Source organism: Canis lupus, chromosome X (genome assembly GCF_048164855.1).
Source record: "Canis lupus baileyi chromosome X, mCanLup2.hap1, whole genome shotgun sequence".
Taxonomy (NCBI): domain Eukaryota; kingdom Metazoa; phylum Chordata; class Mammalia; order Carnivora; family Canidae; genus Canis; species Canis lupus.
This window is the reverse complement of record NC_132876.1, coordinates 112,868,781-112,894,596: the sequence shown is the minus strand read 5'-3', so window position 1 is coordinate 112,894,596 and position 25,816 is coordinate 112,868,781. Positions and strand designations below refer to the sequence as shown.

At 38.2% G+C, this 25,816-nt stretch overlaps 1 long non-coding RNA gene across 4 annotated transcripts in view; it reads left to right on the top strand.

Moving 5' to 3' along the window:
• Window positions 1-25,816, top strand: part of LOC140627598 (uncharacterized) — a 122,914-nt gene that overhangs the window by 73,621 nt on the left and 23,477 nt on the right. The window lies entirely within an intron of this gene.

Genomic DNA, 25,816 nt, shown 5'->3' with positions numbered 1-25,816 from the left:
GGGTTAAGTCATTATGGAAAAAGCCATCATCTTAATATTTAATATGGAAATAGGATCAGCAAATTATCTTTCTATTTGCACTTTAATTCTGAAATCTAATTCATTAAGGAAAACTCAGGTTTTATGTTTGAGCTGTTATTTTATGTTAGGTTAAGGATTTGGCTGAGCTTGCCTTCTTGAGACTATTAGGAAGACCTGTAAAGTAAGACAAAATAAGAAATAATGTGAACTACTGCACTACTACACGTATTTGGACTAATTATAGTTGGGAGTCTGAAATTTTGAATATTTCAAAATACTCATCTATTATTTCTTTAAAATATGAATAATAGAATTAGGCTCTAGGGTTGTCACATAGAATTTATTTTTATTATAATACATAAACAGTGATGATTATTGACTTAGTTATAGTAAAAATTGTTTCCAAATTAGTATAGCAGTGTTAAGCCTATCTGTTAGTCTCTGCAATCCTATAGATTTCTCAACGAAGCCATTCTTTTTGTATTTTAAATGGTAAATTTGTACAGACTCTGTTCAAAATATTACCGATTTTGATTTAACTCAATGTGACTATATGAGCTATTGTTGAACTCCTTGAGGTTACCATGGTAATTATTTAGCTGGCAGGAAGAAGCTGAGGACCAGAGAAAATCAATGATATGAGTAGGTTATGAGCACCTATCCATGTCAGAATTAGGGTCAAAACAGGGATGGCTGGACGCCAAGTACTATGTTCTTTTTACATTCTTTTTCTCTAGCTTCCAAAGTTCTAAGTTTTAGTCTTCAACAAATATCTGTAATTAAAACAACCTCCTAGCACTCCCTTCCTTAATCCCCATCCTGTAGGTTGAGTTGGCAAACTATAGCCAGTGGGCCACATCTGGCCTACCACCTGGTTTGATAGGGCTCATGAGCTAGGAATGGTTTTTACATTTTGAAATGTTTGAAAAAATTTTTATGACATGAAAATTACATGAAATTCAAGTTTTAGTGCCCATAAATAAAGTTTTATTAGAATATAATCATACCCATTTGTTGAATGTATCTATGTCTGCTTTCACACTGCAGCAGCAGAGTTGAGTAGTTGCAACAGAGACTGTATGGCCAGCAGTGCCTAAAATATTTACTATCTGGTCTTTTACAGAAAAAAGTTTGCTGACCCCTGCTCTAGCTCAATCCTGATCAAGGGGCCTTTTGGGCAGAGAAAGGGAAGCCTTTCTCTTGTCTGAGATGCTAACGTAGGCACATCTTATCAGTCTTTCCTGCTTTTCTGACTTTTTTTTCTGACACTTTTAAAAAAGATTTTATTTATTTATTCATGAGAGACACAGAGAGAGGCAGAGACATAGGAAGAGGGAGAAGCAGGCTCCTCACACAGAGCCCAATGTGGGACTCGATCCCAGGACCCTGGGATCATGACGTGAGCCAAAGGTAGATGCTCAACCACTGAGCCACCCACGTGCCCATGTTCTGACGTTTTACATAGTAAATTCTCTTTCTGCAATTTTCAGTCTTGCTTGAATGTGAAAGGTGATGGTTTGTACCTGTACTATCCAATATGATAAATATTAGCCATGTGTGACTCTTGAGTATTTGAACTGTGGCTAGTGCAAATTGAGATGTGTTCTTAATGCAAAATATATACCAGATTTTGAAGAATCAGTACCAAAAAATGTAAAATCTCTCATTAATATTTGTATATTGATTATATTTTGAAATGATAGTATTTAGGATATTTTAGATTAAGTTAAATATATTATTAAAGTGAATTTCCCTTGCTTTTTCTGACTTTTTAGTGTGGCTATTGGAAAAATTAAAATTACACATGTAGCTCATGTTTTATTCCTTTGGACAGGGCTGATTTGAATCCTTTCGCTTCTTACCACTCTCTTCACTGCCCCCTGGAAATAGAATTTTCTCTTTTTGTGGTCAAATTTGCATTTTATTTTTTCTGGTTTTATTGAGATATAATTGACAACATTGTGGAAGTTTAAAGTATACAACGTGATGATTTGGTATGTGTTGTGAAATGAGGTTAGTTAACAGATCCATCACTTCACATAGTTGCCATTTTTGTGTGTGAAAACATTTAAGATTTACTCTCTTAGCAAATTTCAAGTATACAGTGCAGTATTGTTTTTTTTCAGTACAGTATTGTTAAGTATAGTCACCATTGCTGTGCCTTAGATCTCCAAAACTTATTTATCTTATAACTGAACCAGTTTTCCACTAGCAAACCTCTCTCAAGTCACTGGAGAAACCATAACAGGTGCTTTATCAGAATTTACACCTTCTTGTTTCTCCATAAGCCATTTCTGACACTTTAGGTAGAAAGTTGTTTTCTTTCTTTTTTTTTAAATATTTTATTTATTTATTCATGAGAGATACACAGAAAGAGAGGCAGAGACACAGGCAGAGGAAGAAGCAGGCTCCATGCAGGGAGCTGGATGCGGGACTCGATCCCGGGACTCGAGGACCACACTCTGGGCCAAAGGCAGGCCCTAAACCACTGAGCCACCCAGAAAGTTTTCTTAACCAGGCAGGTAAAAAGAATTATTCAATGGTGGACAAGTATTTCTACATTTGTTTTGTTACTGGCAAAATTTGTTACTTGCTGCTGTAGTTTGAAAATGTTATTTTTCTAAAGGGTGAAAAATGTTAACACCTTTTTCCAGGGATGCCTGGGTGGCTCGGTGGTTGAGCATCTGCCTTCAGCTCAGGGCATGGTCCTGGAGACCCAGGATCGAGTCCTATGTCAGACTCTGCTAGAGGAGCCTACTTCTCCTTCTATGTCTCTACCTTTCTCTCTGTGTCTCTCATGAATAAATAAATAATTTTTTTAAAAAAAAGCCTTTTCCCAAATTATACCAGTTAGAAATACCAAACTATTTCAACAACGTGAGTTTTCCCACTGGTATTTGTGTCTTTTGTAAACTTTATAAATTTTAGCAGGATGTGTAGAAACAAATATAGGTTAGGCGTATCTTTTTATAAACTTCAACATGGCAAATTCATGGTAAAAGATTTGTAATTAACAAAAATTTAGAATTTACTGCAAGTACCTAGAGAATGTCATTTTACCTTGCTGTTGTACTTTCAAAGCACAATTGGCGTAACTTGCTAATTCTTATTTGATTTTTTTAAAATGGATTTTTTAAATAGATTTTATTTATTGATTGAGAGAGAGAGAGAGAGAGAACATGAGCAGGAGGAGGAGCAGAGGGAGAGAGAGGGGAAAATCTCAGACTCTGCACTGAGCATGGAGCCCAACATAGGGCTCGATCCCATGACCCTGAGGTCATGACCTAAGATAAAATCAAGAGTCAGCACTTAACCAACTGAGCCACCAGGAGCTCAAAATAGACTTTATTTTTAAGAGAGATTTTAGATTCATAGTGAAATTGAGTAGAAGGTACAGAGATTTTCTGTGTACTCCCCAGTCTCTCCTACCTCTAACATGCAGAGCCTCCCCCATTATCAATATCCCCTACCAGAGTGGTATATTTGTTACAATCAACAACCTACAGTGACACATCATTGTCACCCAGAGTCCATAGTTCACATTATGGTTCACTCTTAGAGTCATATATTCTGTGGGTTTGGACAAATGTATAATGATATGTATCTACCATTATAGCGTCACACAGAATAGTTTGCCCTAAAAATCCTCAGTGCTCTGTCTATTCATTCCTGTTATTTGATTTTTAAATCTGCACAACTCTTCTCAATGATTTCATTTTTACTCAGCCACCTTCTTTTAATCTTTCTTTTTTATCAGTTATTTTTTTAGGTGTAATTTAAAGAGTCAAATACTTTCCAAGATTTATTATAACTAAATATCAGGTCCCTCTCTCCACCCTTCACTTCACCCTTTTTCCTGCTTTAGAGGCAACATTTTCAACTTAATTTTTTTTTTTTTGGTGTTTATCTCTCTAGCTTTAAATACATGCTTATATTGCAATTTTTTTTAATTAGTAGGAATTATCTGATTACTTTCCACTATCCTAGATCAGAACTTAGCTCTTTCAGATCTCTTCACCCCCACTACATGCATGAACATTTCCTGTAACCCCTTTTCCCAGCATAGTTTCATTATAATTTTAGTTAGCTCAATAATTTGACTATATAAATGCTATTTGTAGCTGAGCCAGGTTGAACCGCTGATAAGACAACTAAAGAAATACTTAGGGATTTGGAATATAGATTTAAATATTTACCCAGAATTCAGCTTACATAGATAAAAAGAAGAGAAACTGTGAAATAGAGGTTAAAGGGAGATGAGGGATAGAAAAAGAATGCTCAACATATGCTAATGTGATTTTAAAAAGGAGATAAGTAAAAGAATGGGGGGGGAATAAGTGTCAGATAATGTAGACTAAGGAAGAACAATCAAATAGCTAGCAGGAACATCTCTTTAAAATCATACTACTATTTGGGGTGCCTGAGTGGCTCAGTCAGTTAAGTGCCCAATTCTTGATTTCAGCTCATGTCATGATCTCAGGGTCATGAGCCCTGTGTCAGACCCCATGCTCAGCAGGGAATCTGCTTGGGATTTTCTCTCCCTCTCTGCCCCTCCCTGCAACATTCGCTCTCTCTCAAAAAAATAAATCTTTAAAAAAACAAAACAAAACAAAACAAAAACAAAAACACCATACTACTATTTATTGAGATTAAAGATGAAATTAAGATTTTTTTTGTAATAAAGTCAGAGAGAATTGACCATTCACAAGCCCTTAATAGTAAAAGATGTACTTCTGGAAGAAGGAAAGCAAATCTAGAAAGAAGGATCAATATCTAAGAAGTCATGTTAAGCAAATAAACTGGCAAACATGTTGGTGATTTTATTTTCTTAATTTTTACAAAAGATTTATTTTAGAGAGAGAGGGTGGGGAGGGACAGAGGAAGAGGGAGAGAGTCCCCAAGCAGACCTCCCCACACCAGAGCCCAACCTGGGGCTCTTTCTGAGGACCCCAGAATCATGATCTGAGCCAAAACCAAGAGCCAGATGGTTAACTGACTAAGCCACCTAGGCACCCCAAACATGTTGATGATTTTAAATAACTGATGACTGTTTTTTTAAAAAACAATACAATCATAACAGCAATAATGACTATGTGGGTAGGGGAAAATAAAATAAAGTGGAATTAAATATATGACCTATCATGGAACATTGGGGATGTGTGCAAATGGAGTTAAAGGGTTCTAAGTTCCCTTGAGTTGTCAGGAGGCGTCTAAACATGAGATTATAGTCAAAATTTTAAGGTCAAGTATGTATATTAATTTTTTTACTAAAATAATAGAAATAAGATGTTTATTTTCCAAGTAAATGGGAAATAGAGGGGGAAAAAGAAGCAAAGAAGAATCTAGATAGAACACTCAATAAAAAGAAATCACATATATTTGTAGTAACAGTAGACATAAATGGTTCACCATTCCTCATTAAAGACAGAGCTTCTGGGCAGCCCGGGTGGCTCAGCGGTTTAGAGCCACCTTCATCCCAGGGCGTGATCCTGGAGATCCAGGATCGAGTCCCAAATCAGGCTCCCTGCATGGAGGCTGCTTCTCCCTCTGCCTGTGTCTCTGCACCTCTCTCTCTCTCTCTCTGTCGCATAAACAAATAAAATCTTTTTTTTTTTAAAAAAAGATAGAGCTTCTTAGATTAAATAAACCCCAAATCTTTTTTTTTAAGATTTTATTTATTTATTTATTTGACAGAGAGAGAGGGAGAGAGAGAAAGAGAGAGAGTAAACAAGCAGGAGGAATGACAGGGAGAAGCAGGCTCCCCGTGGAGCAGGGATCCCAATATGGGACTCTATCCCATGACCCTGGGATTATGACCTGAGCAGATGCTTAACCCACTGAGCCACCCAGGTGCCCCAATAAACCCTAAATCTAACCATGTTCTGTTTATAAGAGACACAGATAAAGCATAAAGACACAGAAAGGTGGAATGCAAAAGGATAGAAAAAGAAAAACTAAGTGACTATTTGTTGAACAAATACTTAAAGTTTCTGGATGGCAGAAACTGTGTTTTTCCTCTTATTAAAAGACTTCATTTTTTTTAGAGCAGTTGTGGATTCATAGCAGAAGTGAATGTAAAGTACAGAGAGTTCCCACATGCCCCCTCCATTCCTTCCCACAATCTCCCCCAGCATCAACACTCCCCACCAGAGTAGTACATTTGTTACAATCAGTGAACCAACCTTGACACACAATTATCATTCATAGTCCATAGTTTACATTAGGGGTCACTTGGTGTTATATGTTCTGTAGGTTTTAACAAATGTATAATATCAAGTATCCATCATTACAGTATCATACAGAAGAAGAGTTTCACTTCCCTAAAAATCCCCTGAGCTCTATGTACCTATTCATTGAGACTGTGTTTTATATTTACCTATCTTTTTTGCTGTAGAGCCATGTTTATATTAGGGGTTTGAAGGTCTATGCTTGGATTTAACTGTCTTACTAAGTCTCTTCTGATTGAATTTACGATAATAAGAGAAAATGAAAACTCTTTGGCAGTTCCAAATATTAGATCTTTAATGACAATGCCACCACTACTAAGTACCTGAAGTCTTTTCCAGACAATTCAGAAAATGGTATTTCTTGCATAAACAGAAAATAAACCTCTTCAATGTTATCTTCTAAAACTAGGGATGCTTAGCCCAGCTATATGGAAAACCACCCACTGAGATGTTATTTGTAGTAATAAAATTATTTGAATGTTCTGTGAAGGATTATCAAATAATCTTTTTTTTTTTTTTTTTGAGTTTGTAATTATTATTAAAAGGCCTTTCAGGGCAGCCCGGGTGGCTTAGCAGTTTAGCGCTGCCTTCAGCCCAGGGCCTGATCCTGGAGACCCAGGATCGAGTCCCATGTCGGGCTCCCTGCATGGAGCCTGCTTCTCCCTCTGCTTCTCTCTCTCTCTCTGTCTCTCCCTCTCTCTGTGTGTGTCTCTCATGAATGAATGAATAAAATCTTAAAAAATAAATAAATAAAATCATTTTTTTTTTTTTTTTTTTTTAAAGGCCTTTCATAAGCCAGAACCCTATGTGACAGTCATCAAAAATCCTTGGACAGAAAGACCATTAGCCGTCAAGTTCACGGTTCAATTGATTTTAATAAAAGAGTTCTAAGATATTTATAGACTTAAACTATACTAAAATCCTCTGTATTAGTTTTCTGCTTTGCATAATAAGTTACTTCAAAACTTAATGGTTTAAAACAACTTTTATTATGTCATTTATTGTGTCATTTCTGTGGGTTGAGAATTTAAGAGCATCTTAGAGCTGTGCAGTTCTGGCTCAGGACCTCTCTTAAGATTTCGTTCAAGCTGTCACCTGGGGCTGTGGTCATCCAAGAGCTTAACTGTGACTAAAGGATTCACTTCCAAGATGGTGCACGCATATGGCTGTTGGCAGGAGGCCTCATTTCCTTGCCACATGGGCCTCTCCAATTGTTGCCTGAATGTCCATGATGCATCGCAGCTGGCTTCCCTCAGAGCAAGTGATCTAAGAGAGAGTAAGACAGAAGCTATAATGTCTTTCAGTGTTATACTCTATTGTTTTCATATCTTGTTCATTATATGGGTCAGCCCTACTCAGTGTGGGAGGGAACTATACAAAGACATGAACTAGGAAACAGGGATTACTAGGGGATCATTTTGGAGATTGGTGATCACATTCTCAGATATAGATACCAAACTAGTGTTTGGAAAGGCTAGAAGCACATTTTTAGGCAATAATTTAGAATTTTATCCTTACTTACATTTTTTCTATCTTGCATAATGGCATTTTTTATTTAAATCAACATTTGACTTTTCTTTAATTCCTACTTTTTCCAGACTTACTAAGGTCTGGAGCGCTTAAATGTTATGGAAACTGGTGAAATTTAGAGGTTTGTCTACTCTTATTGTGTAGAAATATTGAGGATTTAATGGTTACTTTGGCGTGAATATCTCAATATATGTATGTCTCATCTGAAGTGAAAACTGTCTTCCACCCCTACAACATTCATCTTCATTGTATATGTAGCTTTTCCTAAAGTTAGAGGTTATCTCTTTTGTCAATATTTTAGCTGTTTTCATGCAATTGAGGCCACATTAAGTGTAAGGAAAATGTTTTCTTTTCAAACCTTCTTATTGTTTCTAATCTGAAATTTTCTGAAAATTTCCTCTAATTTTTATGAAATTAATGCCTTTAACATTTTCCAATTTTCCATCCATGGGTGCCAGGGTGGTGCAGTTGGTTAAGCATCCTACCCTTGGTTTTCGCTTAGTCCTGATCTCAGGGTCTTGTGCTTGGGGTCAAGAGATCAAGCCCCACATCGGGCTCTGCACTCTCTGCAGTCTGCTTAAGACTCCCCCCCTCCCCCCTTTCTCCCTCTGTCTCTCTCAAGTAAATAAATAAATCTTTAAAAAAAACCTCATTTTCCATCCATACTAGAACCATAGTAGAAAGTGCTTTTGTAATATTTTTAAGGGAATGATATATAAAAACCTGCCTATAATTGGCTAAATGGAGACATTAGAGAATCAAATACCTCATCCCTTTACAAAGGGCTGCTTCTATCGGGCAATATGAGCTTTGCAAAGTGGATACAGTTTTATGAAATTGGTGGCTTATGATGCATTAAAATCTAGGAAGTCTGCATTTTATTTCAAATTGAGATCTTGAAAGTAATACTCTACTTACAGCTGTGTTATTTTAATAAAATTTCAGGGATAATTATTTTAAAACCACCCATCATCCTATGTTTAAATGAAAAAATCACAAAAATTTAATTTAAAACTTTAGAACTTAAAGTATGAAAGTTGCCAGAGTCAATTTCATATAATTTTTTTATAAAGATTATATTTATTTATTCATGAGAGACACACAGAGAGAGAGGCAGAGACACAGGCAGAGGGAGAAGCAGGCTCCATGCAGGGAGCCCAACGTGGGACTTGATCCTGGGACTCTAGGATCACTCGGTGGGCTGAAGGGAGGCGCTCAACCACTGAGCCACCCAGGCGTCCCCAGAAGCTATTCGTTCTTTGCATGTTTTGTGTCTCACCAGTGTGTGAGTTCATCCCTAGACTCCTAATTCGGAACCCACCAATTGCCAGACCAGCAGGATCTTCTTGTACTTTTCCTAAAAGCAGGCTGGTAGGATAAAGTGTGTTCCACAGGAAACAAGAGCTGATGCCCTTGAACTTACTGTCTTTCTAGCTGCACTGATCTCCTCTGTCTGATCCAAAACTCAGCTGTTCTGCTGGGATCCAGTGAGGGAAACCCTTGGCTGCTGATCCCCATCACATTACTTGGGATTTTGCCTAGGCTATTGGGAATGCATCTCTCTCTCTGTCTCTGTCTCTCTCTTTCTGATGGTAGGGTTAAGGAAGTAGGATTTGATTTCAGAGCTCTGGGAGGTCATCTTTGTCACTACTGGGGGAGAACTATTAGAAAATAAAACCAGCACAGAAGAAGAAAGGGGCAAGAAATGGAAAGAGACTCTTCTAGGCTCCTGCCACATGACTCTTGGATTCATCAGTGAAATAAGCCCCCACATTCCCTCTTCTGTGCTTACATAAATTTGAACTGAGTTTTGATCACTTGAGAGCAAAAAAATCCTTATTACAGCAGCAATTATGAGATGAAAGTATTGTTTACAAAAAACAAATGTTATCTCTTGAGGGAAGAATTTGATTATGTTTTTCTTTGAACAGTGGCCAAGAAAAACCAAAGTAAGTCCTTAATATGTCTTTTTGAGTTGCTACAAAAATAATACAAATAATATTATACCTAAAAATCGGGAAAACACAGTGGAGTAAGCAAAGACTACTGGTAATGTAAAGAGGTTTGGATTGGCTCAATGGCTGAATTAAGATCAAGGGGAAAGCTAGTGATTTTAGTCCACAGATATTTTGAGGTAAGATCAAATAGAAGAGCTGCTTTCTTCTTATTAAGGGAATTTTTTTGTATATTTATTTTTATTTTGTTTATTGGAGTTTATTGGAGCTTGATTTGCCAACATATAGCATAACACCCAGGGCTCATCCTGTCAAGTGCCCCCCTCAGTGCCTGTCACCCAGTCACCCCATCCCCCCACTCACCTCCCCTTCTACTACCCCTTGTTTGTTTTCCAGAGTTAGGGGTCTCTCCTGTTCTGTCTCCCTCACTGATATTTCCCACTCATTCTCTTTCCTTTCCTCTTTAATCCTTTTCACTATTTTTTATATTCCCAGACATGTTAAGGGAATTTTAAGACAGCCATTTGGAGAAATGAGAGCAGTGGATAACCTGTTGCCTGTTCAGTTTTAGGATGTGAATTGTAGGGTGGCGATTGGTAGAAACAAAGGGCATTTGACCTATGACTTTGTCCTATGTCTTATTGTCCTGTGACTTAAGACACCAAGCCTCAAGACTCTGTGACCTAGCAGGCCCGACAGAGATATAAGAATCAGATTAATATAAAAGGAAGTTTTGAGTTCTAGGCCTGATTTTTCCTTTTGTCTCATGGAGCAAATTATTTATGGTCTCTGTTCAATATGCTAGAGCCAGTGATGTGGAGAAACCCTCAGGACAAATAGGAAAAGGATCCATGTATATGGAGTGTGTGTGTGTGTGTGTGTGTGTGTGTGTGTTGTACTTTATCAGGGAATAGGAACTGTCTGTAGTGTACTTTAATTACTATTCCTTTTGTCTCTTGGAGGGCACTTTGGTGAATTGAGGAAGACAGGGAGGAGCTTATTTCTGGGCTCATACTGTAGACACTGGGCAGTGTTTCACAGAAGCAGCAGAGAGGAAGTGGCTTCATTGCCTAGGAGATGAAAATACTCAAAATTTGAATTTAGAGAATCCACGTATGTTACTTGCCCCACTAATGCTTCACCTCTGAAGCAAACATTGACAAGTATCTCTCCCCAGTTCCATTTCTATTTATAAAATAACCCTTTTTAGGGGCACCTGGGTGGCTTAGTTAGTTAAACGTCTGCCTTTGGCTCAAGTCATGGGCCTGGAGTCCTGGGATTGAGCCCTACATCTGGCTCCCTGCTCAGAGGGGAGCCTGCTTCTCCCTCTCCTTCTCTCTCCCTCTGCTTGTGCTCTGTCGCGCTCTCTCTCTGTCAAATAAATAAATAAAATCTTTTAAATTTTTTTTTTTTTTTTTTTTTTTTTTTATGATAGTCACACACACAGAGAGAGAGGCAGAGACACAGGCAGAGGGAGAAGCAGGCTCCATGCACCGGGAGCCCGACGTGGGATTCGATCCCGGGTCTCCAGGATCGCGCCCTGGGCCAAAGGCAGGCGCTAAACCGCTGCGCCACCCAGGGATCCCAAAATCTTTAAAAAAAATAACCCTTTTTGTGACATTTTCCCTCTTTTAAATCTACCCTGATTTACTTGGGGAAGAGAGAAGAAATTAAAGGAACTATGATGAGGATAAAATTCAAGGCACTCCTCCTCCAGGCCCTTGAAGGAAAAGGAAATGTTTTAGGCAGGCTTTCAAATAGTAGAAGCTTTGATGGCTAATTTGGGCAAAACAGAGTAGAACCATCCGTAAGGAAAAAGAAGGGAAAAGTGAGTCATGAAGCCTAAGTGCATTTCAGAGCACCCAGTGTGCTTGAGAGTGAGTGTCAAGCAAGGGCTTCAAATCCTCTGGTTGACAAATTCTCACTTCTGTCTCACTCTTCAACCATGTTTCCTAGCATCTAAATTTCTCGGAGTCACAATTTGGTGCCGGGATGTGAATTAAAGCATATAAAGTATATAATTATTAAAGCATATAAAGCATATAATATATATAAAGCGTATATAATAATTAAAGCATATAAAGTATATAATTATTTCCGATTCTCGGCTTAAAACTTTGCTTTTGCATCTGAAAGAAACAACAGATTCAGAGACCAGAATATATTTTGCTGCAAAAACCTTCATCAGGAGGCAGCCTGGGTGGCTCAGCAGTTTAGCGCCGCCTTCAGCTCAGGGCATGATCCTGGAGACCCCGGGATCGAGTCCCACATCAGGCTCCCTGCATGGAGCCTGCTTCTCCCTCTGCCTGTGTCTCTGTCTCTGTCTCTCTCTCTCTGTGTCTCTCATGAATAAATGAATAAAATCTTAAAAAGAAAAAGAAACCTTCATCAGTGTTTGAGCTCCACTTCAAGATGTAGCTTGAATCACACTGGAAAATCATGTATTTTAAAAATATGCATCTAATAAATCCAGTGTCATTCAGGGAAACAAGCCTTTTTATTAGGTTGAGATACTGGCTGGCTATTCATTTTCCTGGTCAAGACCTCCAGGCACGGCAATTTAAAGTTTACCTTTGAAACAAACAGCGCTCTCGCCTTGGAAACCTCTTTCTCCCCACTGTTGCTAGGTCCCCCGGCCCTGCGCAAGCACTGTGTGTAATAGCTTCTGGTGAGGAAATGACATTTAGAGCTCTCTCGATCTGTCAGCATAATACCCACATTTTAAAAAATCATATGTTTCTGAGGCCCTTTCTTCCTGTAAGTCTCAATTTTTCTACTTCCAAGTTTGAAAATATATTCAATGAGCAATTTAAAATTGACACTGGCATTTGTGTGATTATTTTCTATTTAACAATATTGATTTTCCATGTTGAAAATAGCTTCACTGATGGGCAAAATGTAATGTAAGAGAATAGCTGTGAATGAAAGGTTTTTTTGTCATAACTCATTTATTTCGCCAATGCATTTCTTTACAGGTAGGTTACTATGGATAAAAGTAGATAAGTATTTATTGAGTGGACTGTTCTTTATTTTCACTTTCTTTCAAGTGCCTGGCACATAGTAGATGCTCAATAAATAACTGTTTAATGTTTGTGACTGAATTAATGAGTTCCTGATAAATCAGACCTGCCTAATTATTTTATATCGAACTCTAAGTCAACAAATAAGTATTGTACTTTTTGGGAAAAAAATCTTTTAATTATCTTGAAGGAATATTAGCATTGCTATATATATGTTCTAATTTTTTAAAAGATTTTATTTATTTATTCATAAGAGACACAGAGGCAGAGACATAGGCAGGGGGAGAGACAGGTTCCCCACAGGGAGCCCAATGTGGAACTCAATCCCAGGACCCCAGGATCACAACCTGAGCCAAAGGCAGACGCTCTACCACTGAGCCACCCAGGCATCCCAATGCTCTTAATTTTTAAAGTATTTTATTGTGAACATTTTCAAACATATTGCAAAGTTGAAAGAATTTTATGGTGATAATTCGTTACTGTCACTTAGATCGTACCACTTATATTTTACTATACCTGTTTTATCACCTGTATCAAGTCATCTTATTCATTGATGCGTTTCAAAGTAAATTGAACACATCTGTACTCTCCCTCCACCTATTGCAGCATTCATGCTAAAATTAGAGTTCGGTATTTATCCAAAGTTTTCCTTTTGATGTAGATTTTACATGCAGTGAAACGCACAAATCTTGAGCATGCATCCACTGAGTTTTTCCATGCATACAGACTCCCATCAAGGTATAGAACATTGTCATCACTCCAAAATGTTCATTCATGCCTTTTCCCAGGCAAACATAGTCCCCACTTTATACCCTCTTCTCTGCCAGGAAACTCCTGTCCTAATTATTTTCCCCATAGATAAGATTCGCCTGTTCTAGAACTGTATATAAGTGGAATCATACAATATATATTCCTTTGTGTAAAGCTTCTTTCATTCAGCATGTCTTTGAGATTTTTGCATATTTTAGTGTTTATTGGTAGCTCAATCCTTCTTTTGCAGAGTTGTATTCCATTATATGAATGTATCATAGTTTGCTTATCTATTTCTCATTTTGATGGACACACCTGGGCTGCCTCTAAGTTTCAACTATTAAAAATAAAGCCACTATGAACATTTGTGTATAAATCTTTCTGTGGACATTGTTTTCATTTCTCTTTGGTAGTACCTAGGAGGAATTGCCAGATCATAGGATTGGTATATATTTAGTTTTATAGGAAGCTGCCAGGCCTTTTGCTGAATGAAGACCTTTACAGTCATACCAACAATGTATAAGAGTTCCGATTGTCCCAAATCCTTGTAACATTTGGTATCGTCAGTCTTTTTAATTTTAGCCATACCAATGGATGTGTAGAATTTCATTGTGGCTGGCTGGCTTGCTTGCTTGCTTGCTTGCTTGCTTTCTTTCTTTCTTTCTTTCTTTCTTTCTTTCTTTCTTTCTTTCTTTCTCCTTCCTTCCTTCCTTCCTTCCTTCCTTCCTTCCTTCCTTCCTTCCTTCCTTCCTTCCTTCCTATCTTTATTTTTTTAGAGAGGGAGGTGGGTAGGGGCAGAGAGAGATAGGGAGAGAGAGTCTCAAGCAGACTTCCCACTGAGCATGGAGTGCATTGCAGGGTTTCATCTCACAACCTAAGCTGAAATCAAGAGTTGGATGCTTAACTGACTGAGCCACCCAGGCACCCCTCATTGTGTTTAATTTCATTTCCATATGACTAATGATGTCAAGTACTTTTTAGCTACTAGCACATGTTCTTTTGTAAAGTACCTATTCAAATATCCTGCCCATTTTTTTTTAAATTGGAGTTTTTTTAATCATTTAATTTTAGGAATTTCTATATCCCGAATATCAGTCCTTTGTCAGATATATGTTTTCTGAAGCTTTAGGGCTTTCATTTTTATGTTTAGGTCTAGGGTATATTTCAAATTAATTTTTGTATGAGGTGGGCACTGATGTTTTTTTTTTTTCCTTTCCCTATGGATATCCAGTTATTCTGTCAGGATTTGTTTAAAAGACTCCTCTTTTCCCTTTGAATCCCTTTAGTAACCTTATACAAATTAAGATGACCATATAATTGGGGGTCTATTCAGTTCTTTTTTAAAAATATTTTATTATTTATTTATTCATGAGAGACACACAGAGAGAGAGAGAGAGAGAGAGGTAGAGACACAGGCAGAGGGAGAAGCAGGCTCCATGCAGGGAGCCGGATGCGGGACTTGATCCTGGGTCTCCAGGATCACATCCTAGGCTGAAGGAGGCGCCAAACCGCTGGGCCACCCAGGCTGCCCTATTCAGTTCTTTTGATCTATTTGTCAATCATTATCCCAGTACCACATTGTCTTAATGATTTTAGCATTGTAGTTAAGTCATGAAGTCAGGTAGTATAAGTTCTTAACTTTGATCTTTATTTTCAGAGTTATTTTGACTATTCCATTTCCTTGATTTTTCATGTATTTCTATACTTAGCTTGTCAATTTCTACAAAAAAAAAAACTCTGCTGAGAGTTTGATTGGAATTGCATTATATCTCTATGATTCATTTTGGTTGAACTGATATCTTAGTATTATGTCAGTAATATGGAACATTCTAATCTGTGATTTATCTCAACATTTATTTAGATTTTCTTTAATTTCTCTCAATGATATTTTATATTTTTTAATGTAAAGATCCTAGAAATGTTTTATTAGATTATGTTATATTTTCTCTTATAATTACATTATATATTTTTATATAACATGTTATGTTAGAATTATTTCATAATTTTTGATGCTATAGATGGAATAAGTTTTTAAATTTCAATTCCCACATGTTTGTGATACCAATGGACTTTTAAAATTAACATTATATCCTGTGACCTCATGAAATTCATTTATTTGTTCCATCATTTATTTTGTAATTCTTTAGGCTTTTGTATATAAATAGTTTTGTCATCAACCAATATATTCCTTTCCAATCTTTCTACCTCTTACTTCTTTTAATTTTTAAACCCTGACATATTGAATTGACTGAAACCTCCTGTACAATATGAAATATAAGTGATGACAGTGGGCAACCTTGCCTTTTCTTAATCTTGAGGGAAAAAACATTCAGACTTTCACCATTAAATATGAAGTTAATGGGTAGCCCGGGTGGTTCAGGGGTTTAGTGCCACCTTCGGCTCAGGGTGTGATCCTGGAGTCCTGGGATCATCAATTCCCACGTCAGGCTCCCTGCATGGAGCCTGCTTCTCCCTCTGCCTGTGTCTCTGCCTCTCTTTCTCTTTGTGTCTCTCATGAATAAATAAATAAAATCTTTAAAAAATATATGAAGTTAACTGCATGCAGGTTATTTTTTATTTTTATTTTTTAATTTTTATTTTTTACATGTAGGTTTTTAAAAGTTGTTTATTATGTTGAATAAATTCCCTCCTATTCCTAGTTTGCTACAAGTTTGTATGATGAGTGAATGAATTTTTTTCTGCATCTATTCAAATTATGCTATAGTTTTTCTCCTTTGTTCTGTTAATATAGGTGGATTGCCTTGACATTAAAAGTTGAAGTGTTGGGGCTCCTGAGTGGCTCAGTTGGTTAAGCCTCTGCCTTCGGCTCATGTCGTGATCCTGGGATCCAGGCGGGCATCAGACTCCCTGTAGGAAGCCTGCTTCTCCCTCTCCCCTCTGTCTCTTCCCCCATGCTCATAATCTGTCTCCCACTCAAATAAATAAATAAAATCTTAAAAAAAAGTTAAACAACCTTCTATTCCTGAGATAAACCCTACTTGGTCATCATGTATTATCCTTTTGATATTCTATTAGATTCCATTTGCTATATTTTGTTAGGACATTTTTGCATCTATGTTCATGAAGATTATTGATCTATAAATTTCTTTTTTGGGCTGTCTTTATCAGGTTTTAGAATTAAGGTGATGCTGACCACACAAAATGAATTGGGCAGTATTCTTTCATTCTTTGATTTCCAAAAGTGTTGGTAAGAGTGGTGTGATTTCTTCCATAAATGTGATAGAATTTACAAGTGAAAGCATCTGATTTTGAAGTTCCCTTTTCAGAAAGCTATTTAACTATGAATTTAATTTTTCTAATAGTTATTTTCTTTTACATGCTATGTGCAGCCCACCAACAAATCCTATTGGCTTCACCTTCAGAATATATCCAAAATCTCACTTCTTACCACCTCCTTGGCTAACATCTTTGACTGAGCATCTAAGTCTCTTTCTGGTTTATTGCAGTGACTGCTTTGCTGGATTTTTTCCTTCTGCCCTTGCTTTATTCCGCCTAGTCTGTTTTTCAATACAGCAGCTAGTGTGCTGCTTAATGTTGTCAGATTGTGTCACTCCACAAAACCCATACCCAGAGTAGAAGTCAAAATCCTTGCAGTAGTCTATAAGGTTTCACGTGGCTTGGCACTACATTACCCCATCACCTTTCATTCTTCTACTCTCTCTCAGTTATTCCTCTCCACACTGGCTTCTTTCCTGTTCCTTCAGCAGGCTGAGCATACTTTGCCCCAGGCCCTTTGCACACGCTCCCCGCACCTCCACCATGCTCAGCACACATTACACCTAAGTATCCATGGGTCTGTTCCCTTGTGTCCTTTAAGTCTTTGTGCAAATGTGATCTTCTAAATGGAGCCAGCCCTTACTACCTAGGGGCACCTGGGTAGCTCAGTTGGTTAAGTATCTGACTCTTGATCTCACTCAGGTCTTGATCTCAGGGTGGTGAATTCAAGCCCTGCATGGAGCCTACTTAAAAATAAAATCCCCCGTGCCCCCTGGCACTCTCTGACCTTTTCTTTTTTTCTTGTTCTCTATACACTCATGACTTTTTAATGTGCTATACCATTTACTCATTTTGTTTATTGTTTGTCTCTCCTTTCTGAAAGCTCTATGAGAGCATAGATTTTTGCTTATTTTTTGCACCATTGCATCTGGGAATCTAAAACAGTGCCTGATAAATAGAAGCTACTCAATAAATAATTTGCGTAAAGAACAAACTGCACTCCTAGATTCACAACCTTGTCTAAATCATATAGTATTTGGGCACCTGGGTGGCTCAGTGGTTGAGTGTCTGCCTTTGGCTCAGGTCATGATCCCAGGGTCCTGGGATGGAGTCCTACATCGGGCTCCCTGCAGAGAACCTGCTTCTCCCTCTGCCTATGTCTCTGCCTCTCTCTCTGTGTCTCTCATGAATAAATAAAATATTTTTAAAAAATCATATAGTATTTTCAAGAGAGGAAAATTAATATATAAAAGGTTCCAAAACCAGCTCTATTGACAGTACCTTTCCCCTAATACTCTTAATTTTCATCATTTAAAAAAATCAAAAAAAAAAAAATCAGATATTTTTTCAATCTGAATCTTTTGTATATAAATAACAATCATAAAACAGTGATTTCATATCTTTGTTCAGCAATAGTCTCAACAGAACTTATCCTTAGGAGCAATGCATTATTCTACAACAGTTGATGGAATTGAGAGGTGAGGTTGCTAAATGAAAATTGTTATCAATCCCACAATCCCATGCTCAGTCTGCACTGAGCATGAAGCCTGACATGGAGCTTGATCTCACCACCCTGAGATCAGGCCTGAGCTGAAACCAAGAGTGGTTTAACTGACTGTACCACCCAGGCACCCCTTTCATAGAGTTTTCTAATGGCTAAAGAGCCTTCATTGTGACTGGTGGAAAATTACAGCTTTTTCTAACTGCATTATAACCCAGAATATGTGGAAGTTTTAAAGGAATATTATTGTAAGCTTCTAAGTCAAATCTCTCATTTCTTTCTAAATTTCTTTGGATAATTTCCCATGTATAATTAAAGAGAATCTTATTGTTCTTGTCTTTGTAGCTGTATTTTTCCTGTTAGGCCAGAGTATTCTCTATTTCTGTATAACAATTACCCCAAAACTTACTGGCCTAAAACAACAAAACCTTATCACTCCGTAGTGTCTGTGGGTCAGAAATTTAAGAGTGGTTTAGCTGAATGAGTTTGGCTCACATTGTCTCATGAAGTTGCAGTTAAGACATGTGCTGCAGTCATCTGAAGGCTTGACTGGGGTGGGAGAATCCATTGCCAAGGTCATGCAATGACTGTAGAAAGACAGCCTCAGTTCCTTGCTGGTTGTTGGTAGGAGGTCCCAGTTTCTTGCCATGTGGGATTCTTCTTGGCACTGTTTGAGAGTCTACAAGACATGGCTGCTCAGAGTGGTTGATCAAAGGAAGAGAGCAAGGAAGAAGTCACAATGCCTTTTATATCTTAGGTTCAGATGTTATAGACTGTCACTTTTACCATTCTATTCATTAGAAGCAAGTCACTAGGGGCACCTGGGTGGCTCAGTTGGTTGAGCATCCGTCTCTTGGTTTTGGCTCAGGTCAAGATCCCAGGGTCATGAGATCAAGCCCTGCATCAGACTCCACACTCAGCACAATCTGCTTGGGATTCTCTCTCCCTCTCCCTCTCTCATGCTCTCTCTTCCTCTCTGAAGAATAAATAAACATTTAAGAAAAAAATACTGTCTCTGTTTTTCAGAGGTGGCTCAGATATAGTGAATGACAGACCCATTTATACAGTTAGAAGATGATGGTCTGAGATTAGCTCAAACTCCTACTGTTTGCTAGCAGTTGTCAACCAATTATGTCAATAAACACTTGAGAATAAGCCTTTCTGTTAATGACTCACCACTGCATGATTGAAAATTGACCATGCAATAACATATTGTATATTTCTTATACTTATTTGAGCCCCATTAAATAATTCCTTGTGATAATATCCCCATTAACTAAAGAAGAAACAGATAATCTGTAAAAGAAACCATTTCCTTGGAAATGATTTTAACTTATTCAGAGTATCTCTCAAAATATTTGGTGTGTTTATTAAAAGTGGCACATTGGAAAATAAAAGTTTGTTTTGTTTACTTTTAATGGCTTGAACTTTTTTGCACTAATCTACAGAGATTTTTCAATTAACAAGCTTGTAGCTCTGCTTTGGCAGAATGACAATGTGTACACTGTTTACTGTCTTTAGAACATCATTACACTATCCTAAAAGGTCAGAGCTTGTCAGAGGTGCTGATAATTTGGGTCCTTATTAACAGCAAAGACAGGAAAATAACTGAAGTCATTATTTCTCAACTGTTTGCAAAATTGTTGAAATTTGATTTCAAAGACTCAATATTATAGGAGGTTTTTCTACTTTTTTATAAACAATAGTTGAACTTGGCTCTGGAAAAGCTCATGTAATTTTTGCATAGATAATAATCTTTGTATATCACTAGCAACTTTTCTGAATCAGTCCCTTTAAAAGTAATGGTCTGGTGGGAATGTCATAAAACCCCTCAGTGCATGTTCCCACAGAAGCCTCCCCATATTTGTCATTGGTTTTGTTATTATGACTCAACAAGAAAGTTACTCTCTTTTATCATGCCACTGGTTCTTCATCTTAGACATATGACTACAAGCAGTACACTTTTGTGACAAGTCTCCTAATTATAACATTCTCAGCCAATCTTCTAAAATGAAAAATCCCCCCCAAAATAAAATAAAATAAAATAAAATAAAATAAAATAAAATAATAAAATGAAAAATCCCTTTGTGAACAGGGGAAGCACTTAGGGGAGGCACGTGGGTGAGGCATTTTATTGAACTTTTAGGCAAAGAGAATGAAAGTAGCTTTGTCTTTTGGTTTTGCCCTTAAGTTATCTATGCTATTAGTCACCTCATGGTGTATTATTATAAAGTGAGCATACCTGCTCCTCAACTACATTGCTATTTAAATATTACAAGATGTTTGTCTCTGGCAGGGAGAGGATGCAACAATAACATACCATTTGCTGGCACTGATAGGTGTATGGTCTTTGGAGGAGGCTGAGTTAGGGGAAAAGAGATGCAGGATTTTATTGTTCAGGTTTATTGTTGGAACTGTGCTCTCTAGTCTCATGCAGTATCTAGGCACCCCATGAGGTGATAGGCTCACTCTCTCACTGATCTCACTCCAAATTTGCTACCTTTTGTTAGGGTTAGAGCTGATGGAATAAGGATTGGACATAGAGTGAATGACCCAACAGAGGCAGGAAGTAGTGGCATTAGAAAGCAAGGGGGATAGGTGGTAGATAGGTTGGCCAGGTTCATTTCTGAGCTCCAGGTTTAGACTGTTGACTTTTTGGGAGTCTGGGAGTATCCATTTATTGTTATTTTAAAATAATACTAATTCTTGACAAAATACAGATAAATAAAAAGAAGAGGGGGAAAAAACCCAAAAAAGGTCATATTCTCACTGCCCAGAGAATCCACGTTAACACTTAAAATGGACCAAAATTCACACATGTACATGCTTAGAAAATTTAAGTAAAAAGGAAAGATGCAAACAAATAGCACAGGTGTCTTTTACTGCTCACTTTCCCAACCCAATTTATTTTTCCAAAGGTGACGGCTGTTAATGGTTTCTTAGTATTCCTTTAGAAACAGTAAAAACTTACCTGGGATCAAAAGAGTGAACAATCAGCTCAGACATGGGAGGAAAAAAAGGAAGGCTTTCTATCATTAAAGCTAGGGGGATAGACACGTAAAGTCAGATGCAAAGTTAATAGAAACCATTCTTTCTCCAATGATTGTGCAGCAGCTGTAAAATGCCATAATGGCACCCCCTAAGGGTGCCATTATACTGGGATGTCATTACTGATGACAGCCCCCAGCCCCACTTTCAGATAACATTCATCTGTTATCAGCCCCCAGCCCCACTTTCAGATAACATTCATCTGATATCAAGAGACTCAATCCTGCAAAAGTCCCCTAACTTCAAGACAGCACTCAATCCCTAGTTGAACTCCCTTTCTAACATTGCCTCAGTAAAGCAACTAACCCAGAACTGATCACCACTCTCTTAAACCCTCCTCATAATCCTTCAGTGAGAACCCAAATCTTATAAAAGATGTTTCTCTCTTCCTTCTTGTTGAGTAGCACTCCATGGTTCTCCTGGAGGGCCCTCCCTCACTGCATAGACACAATAAATCCAACCTTGTCATATTTCACGCTTATCCTTCTTTAGTACTCTTTGGCTGATTAGGCCTTAACATAACACATTTTGTATTCATCTACCTGCTTTTTAATTTACATAAATGGTTTGCCTTACACACTGAATTACACATGCCTTTTTTCTTTAATGATACATCTTGGAGGCCCACTACATCAGAAATATAAAGATCCACTACTACAAAGGATCCATAATAAGAATGTACCATAATTTGTTTAAATTTAAGTCCCCTATTGACATATATTTCAGATGTTCCTAGATTTTTGCTATTGTAAAGAAGGTTGCAATTAACATCTTGACACACACATCACTATACGTTTGTGGTTGGACTACCCAGCATCCACTTGCAGTTCCTCCCTTCTCAATAGTACCCAGCTTTTCTTTTCTAGCTAGGGAAGACAGTCCATCCTTATCTTTGGGAGTTGGTTCTGATTGATTTAAATCATGTAGCAAAATCAGAGGTTATGCCTATACCTTAATTCAACCCTATAAGGCTAAACATAAGCATTGTTTCGTGGAACATTGACATTGAAGTGCTTTCTATATCCTGCAATATCTGTAGCCCCAGTTGGGACTGATAATCATTTCATGAACACTGTGGAAAACATTGGTTGGATAAAATTAACCCTGGAAACCCTGATGTTGAGCTGGTGGGTTACCCAACCTTGAAGTCCATCTGAGGCAGATGCTATGGGTGCCCTACTCATATATCTACTTGTCTTTACCACTTCAGTGCATACTGGCCTGACTTTTTTTTTTTAAGATTTTATTTATTTATTCATGAGAGACACAGAGAGAGAGAGAGAGAGAGAATGAGAGAGAGAGAGGCAGAGACACAGACAGAGGGAGAAGCAGGCTCCATGCAGGGAGCCCGACATGGGACTCGATCCCGGGTCTCCAGGATCACGCCCTGGGTTGAAGGCGGCACTAAACCGCTGAGCCACCAGGGATCCCCCTGGCCTGACTTCTGTTAGTACTGAATTACTTGCCTGAGGGGTTTCTCTTACTACTGGAGTCCCCTCTGCCATCCACTCAGAATGGAATGGATGACTCTCAACCAGTGACTTACCCTCTAGGGTGGATTATCTCTAAGGCATATGGTTTACACTAGCTCTCAGGGTTTGCTTAGTGGAATTAAACTCTAGTTGTCCACAGTGGAAATTAGCTTGATACTGTACCCTATATTGGCTCCCTTCTCACCTGTGTCACTTTTCCACTCTTTTTTTTTTTAATTTTTTTAAATTTATTTATGATAGTCACACGCAGAGAGAGAGAGAGAGAGAGAGAGAGAGAGGCAGAGACATAGGCAGAGGGAGAAGCAGGCCCCATGCACCAGGAGCCTGACGTGGGATTCGATCCCGGATCTCCAGGATCGCGCCCTGGGCCAAAGGCAGGCGCCAAACCACTGCACCATCCAGGGATCCCACTTTTCCACTCTTTTATTGATGTTTTCTTCATATTCCAAAAAACAGCCCATACTATGAACCGTGTTCTGCTTGAATTTTCCAAGTCTGTGTGCCAACAACCCCCTTTATTATTTAAGCTGGATTGCATAGATTTTGTGTTACTTGTTAGAAGAGTGTTCTCAATATGTATCTTTTGTGGGCTTATCTGAAGGGTCATTTTTGGAGATATATCTGAGCAGTGAGTATGTGGGGGCTAAGAGGTAACACATGTTTTACATTTGCGTAAATACTATCCTCCAGAGTGGTTGTACCAATTTTCAAAAGATTTATCTCTTAAAATAATCTGTGCTGCAGTTACCCAGATCTTACTCTTTTCTTTGCAAAATTGCCCAAAGTTACTGAGCACTAAAGTGAGTTTGAATAACCTGAAGATTTTTAGGATTGTTGTTATCTGTTCCAGAAACTGTCACCTAATGGATTATGCTTTACACATACCGGAGGATTTTTTCCTTTTTTTTTTTTTTAAAGATTTTATTTATTTATTCATGAGAGACACAGAGAGTGAGAGAGAGGCAGAGACATAGGCAGAGGGAGTAGCAGGCTCCATGCAAGGAGCCTGATGTGGGACTCGATCCCAGGGCTCCAGGATCTCCCCCTGGGCCAAAGGCAGGCACTCAACCACTGAACCACCTAGGCATCCCCCCTTTTTTTTTTTTAAAGATTTTATTTATTCATGAGACACAGAGAGAGAGAGAGAGAGAGAGGCAGAGACATAGGCCGAGGGAGAAGCAGGCTCCCTGCAGGGAGCCCGGTGCAGGATTCCATCCTAGAACCCCAGGATCACGACCTGAGCCAAAGGCAGACACTCAACCACTGAGCTACCCAGGTGCCCCATCTTGAGGATTTTCTATAGCAACCCAAAAGAGAAATATTGTGTGGGGCAACCCTATCAGAAGGAGGCCTTGGGCAAGGGCAGTGGAAGAACTCACCTGAGGCAGAACAAAGAAGATAGAAGTTTATTGGATGCACCACAAGGGGGCAGCGGGCAGGACAGCGGAGGAGAGACTGTCTGCCAGGAGGGGATGATGGGGGGCTGTAGTTATGGTGGGGAAGGTGAGGACATAGGGGACCTTATGGAATTTCCCTTTTTTGGTACCTGTGCCTGGTTGTAAGTAACCCATTGGTCAGCGAGGGCCTATGGCTCTTTCAAGGTGGGTCTCCTAATGAGCCAGTTTGCATTTAGCCTGGTGGTGGCTGCAGGCCCTTATACCTTACTCAGGTCTCCATCGCTCAAGCCTGCTGCCCAAAAGCAGCCTCTATACATCTTTTTTCCTTTTTATGGAATTTCTCATTTGTTCACTATCACTGTGACTTTGTGTGAATTATCTTCCCATTAATAGCTTTGGTTTTATAGCTAGTCATCAATTCAACATTGTAGCAGTGTTGAATTGGACTATTGATTGATTTCACATAGGATGAGCAAGTAAAGTTATATAGCACCATCTTAAATTCTCTTTCAGGCCAAATTATTTCCCTACCCCTGGACACAGTAATGTCACCATGAAAGCTACTGATAGAAATATCTCTCCCAGTGAGATATTGGGTTTCTTGGAGGGTTTTGTTTACTACTGTTAGAGTATAACTTGATGATCTAAATGCCATCTTATATGAACAAACTTTTGTAATAAACCTAGTGTCTTTGAGCCAAAAGTAACTAGGCTTCAATCTTTTCAGTAACAGAAGACTTAATCTGTTATGAACATATACTAGTCCCGACCACTTGGGGTTCCATTCAAAACACACCATGTTTAAAGCCACTAATTCAGCTGACTCTTAGAACTCTCAGGAAGGTGAACTAGCATCCCCTCAACTTCAATTTCATCTGCCTCTTGAAAGTCTTCCTTTTCAAAGCAAGCATTTGGCACACTTTATATTACAGATTTGCTCTGCTCATCATCCTGCCCATCATATCCCATCAGCAATTTCCGTGATTAAGGTTAAGGGTAGAGATAGAAATTTTAGCACCTATAATTTAAGAATACCACAGAGAAAGAGACAAAAGATTTGTTTGATGGGCCAGAATGTGCTCTATTTTGGTAAATGTTCTCTGTGCACTTGAAAAAAATGTGTATTTTGCAATATTTTGAAGTGTTGTAGAAGTATGCATTAGGCATTTGGTTGATAGTGGTGTTCAAGTCTTCTGTATCCTTGTTTTCTATCTATTTGTTCTTCCAATTATTGAGAAAAGGTAAATCTCTGAGTATAATTACGGATTTATTTGTTTCTCCTTACACTTCTATCAGTTTTTAATTCATATAATAATTCTGTTGTTAGGTGCATATAAATTTAAGATTGCCATATCCTTTTGCTGAATTGGGCTCTTTCTAAAATGACCTTCTACTCTTAATAATACTTACTCTGAAAGCTACTTTGCTTTATATTAATATGGTAACTCCTGTTTATTTTTTTAAAGATCAAAATAGGGACACCTAAGTGGCTCAGCGGTTGAGCATCAGCCTTTGGCTCAGGGCGGGATCCCAGGATTCCGGGATCGAGTCCTACATCAGGCTTCCTGCGGGGAGCCTGCTTCTCCCTCTGCTTATGTCTCTGCTTCTCTCTGCATCTCATGAATAGATAAATAAAA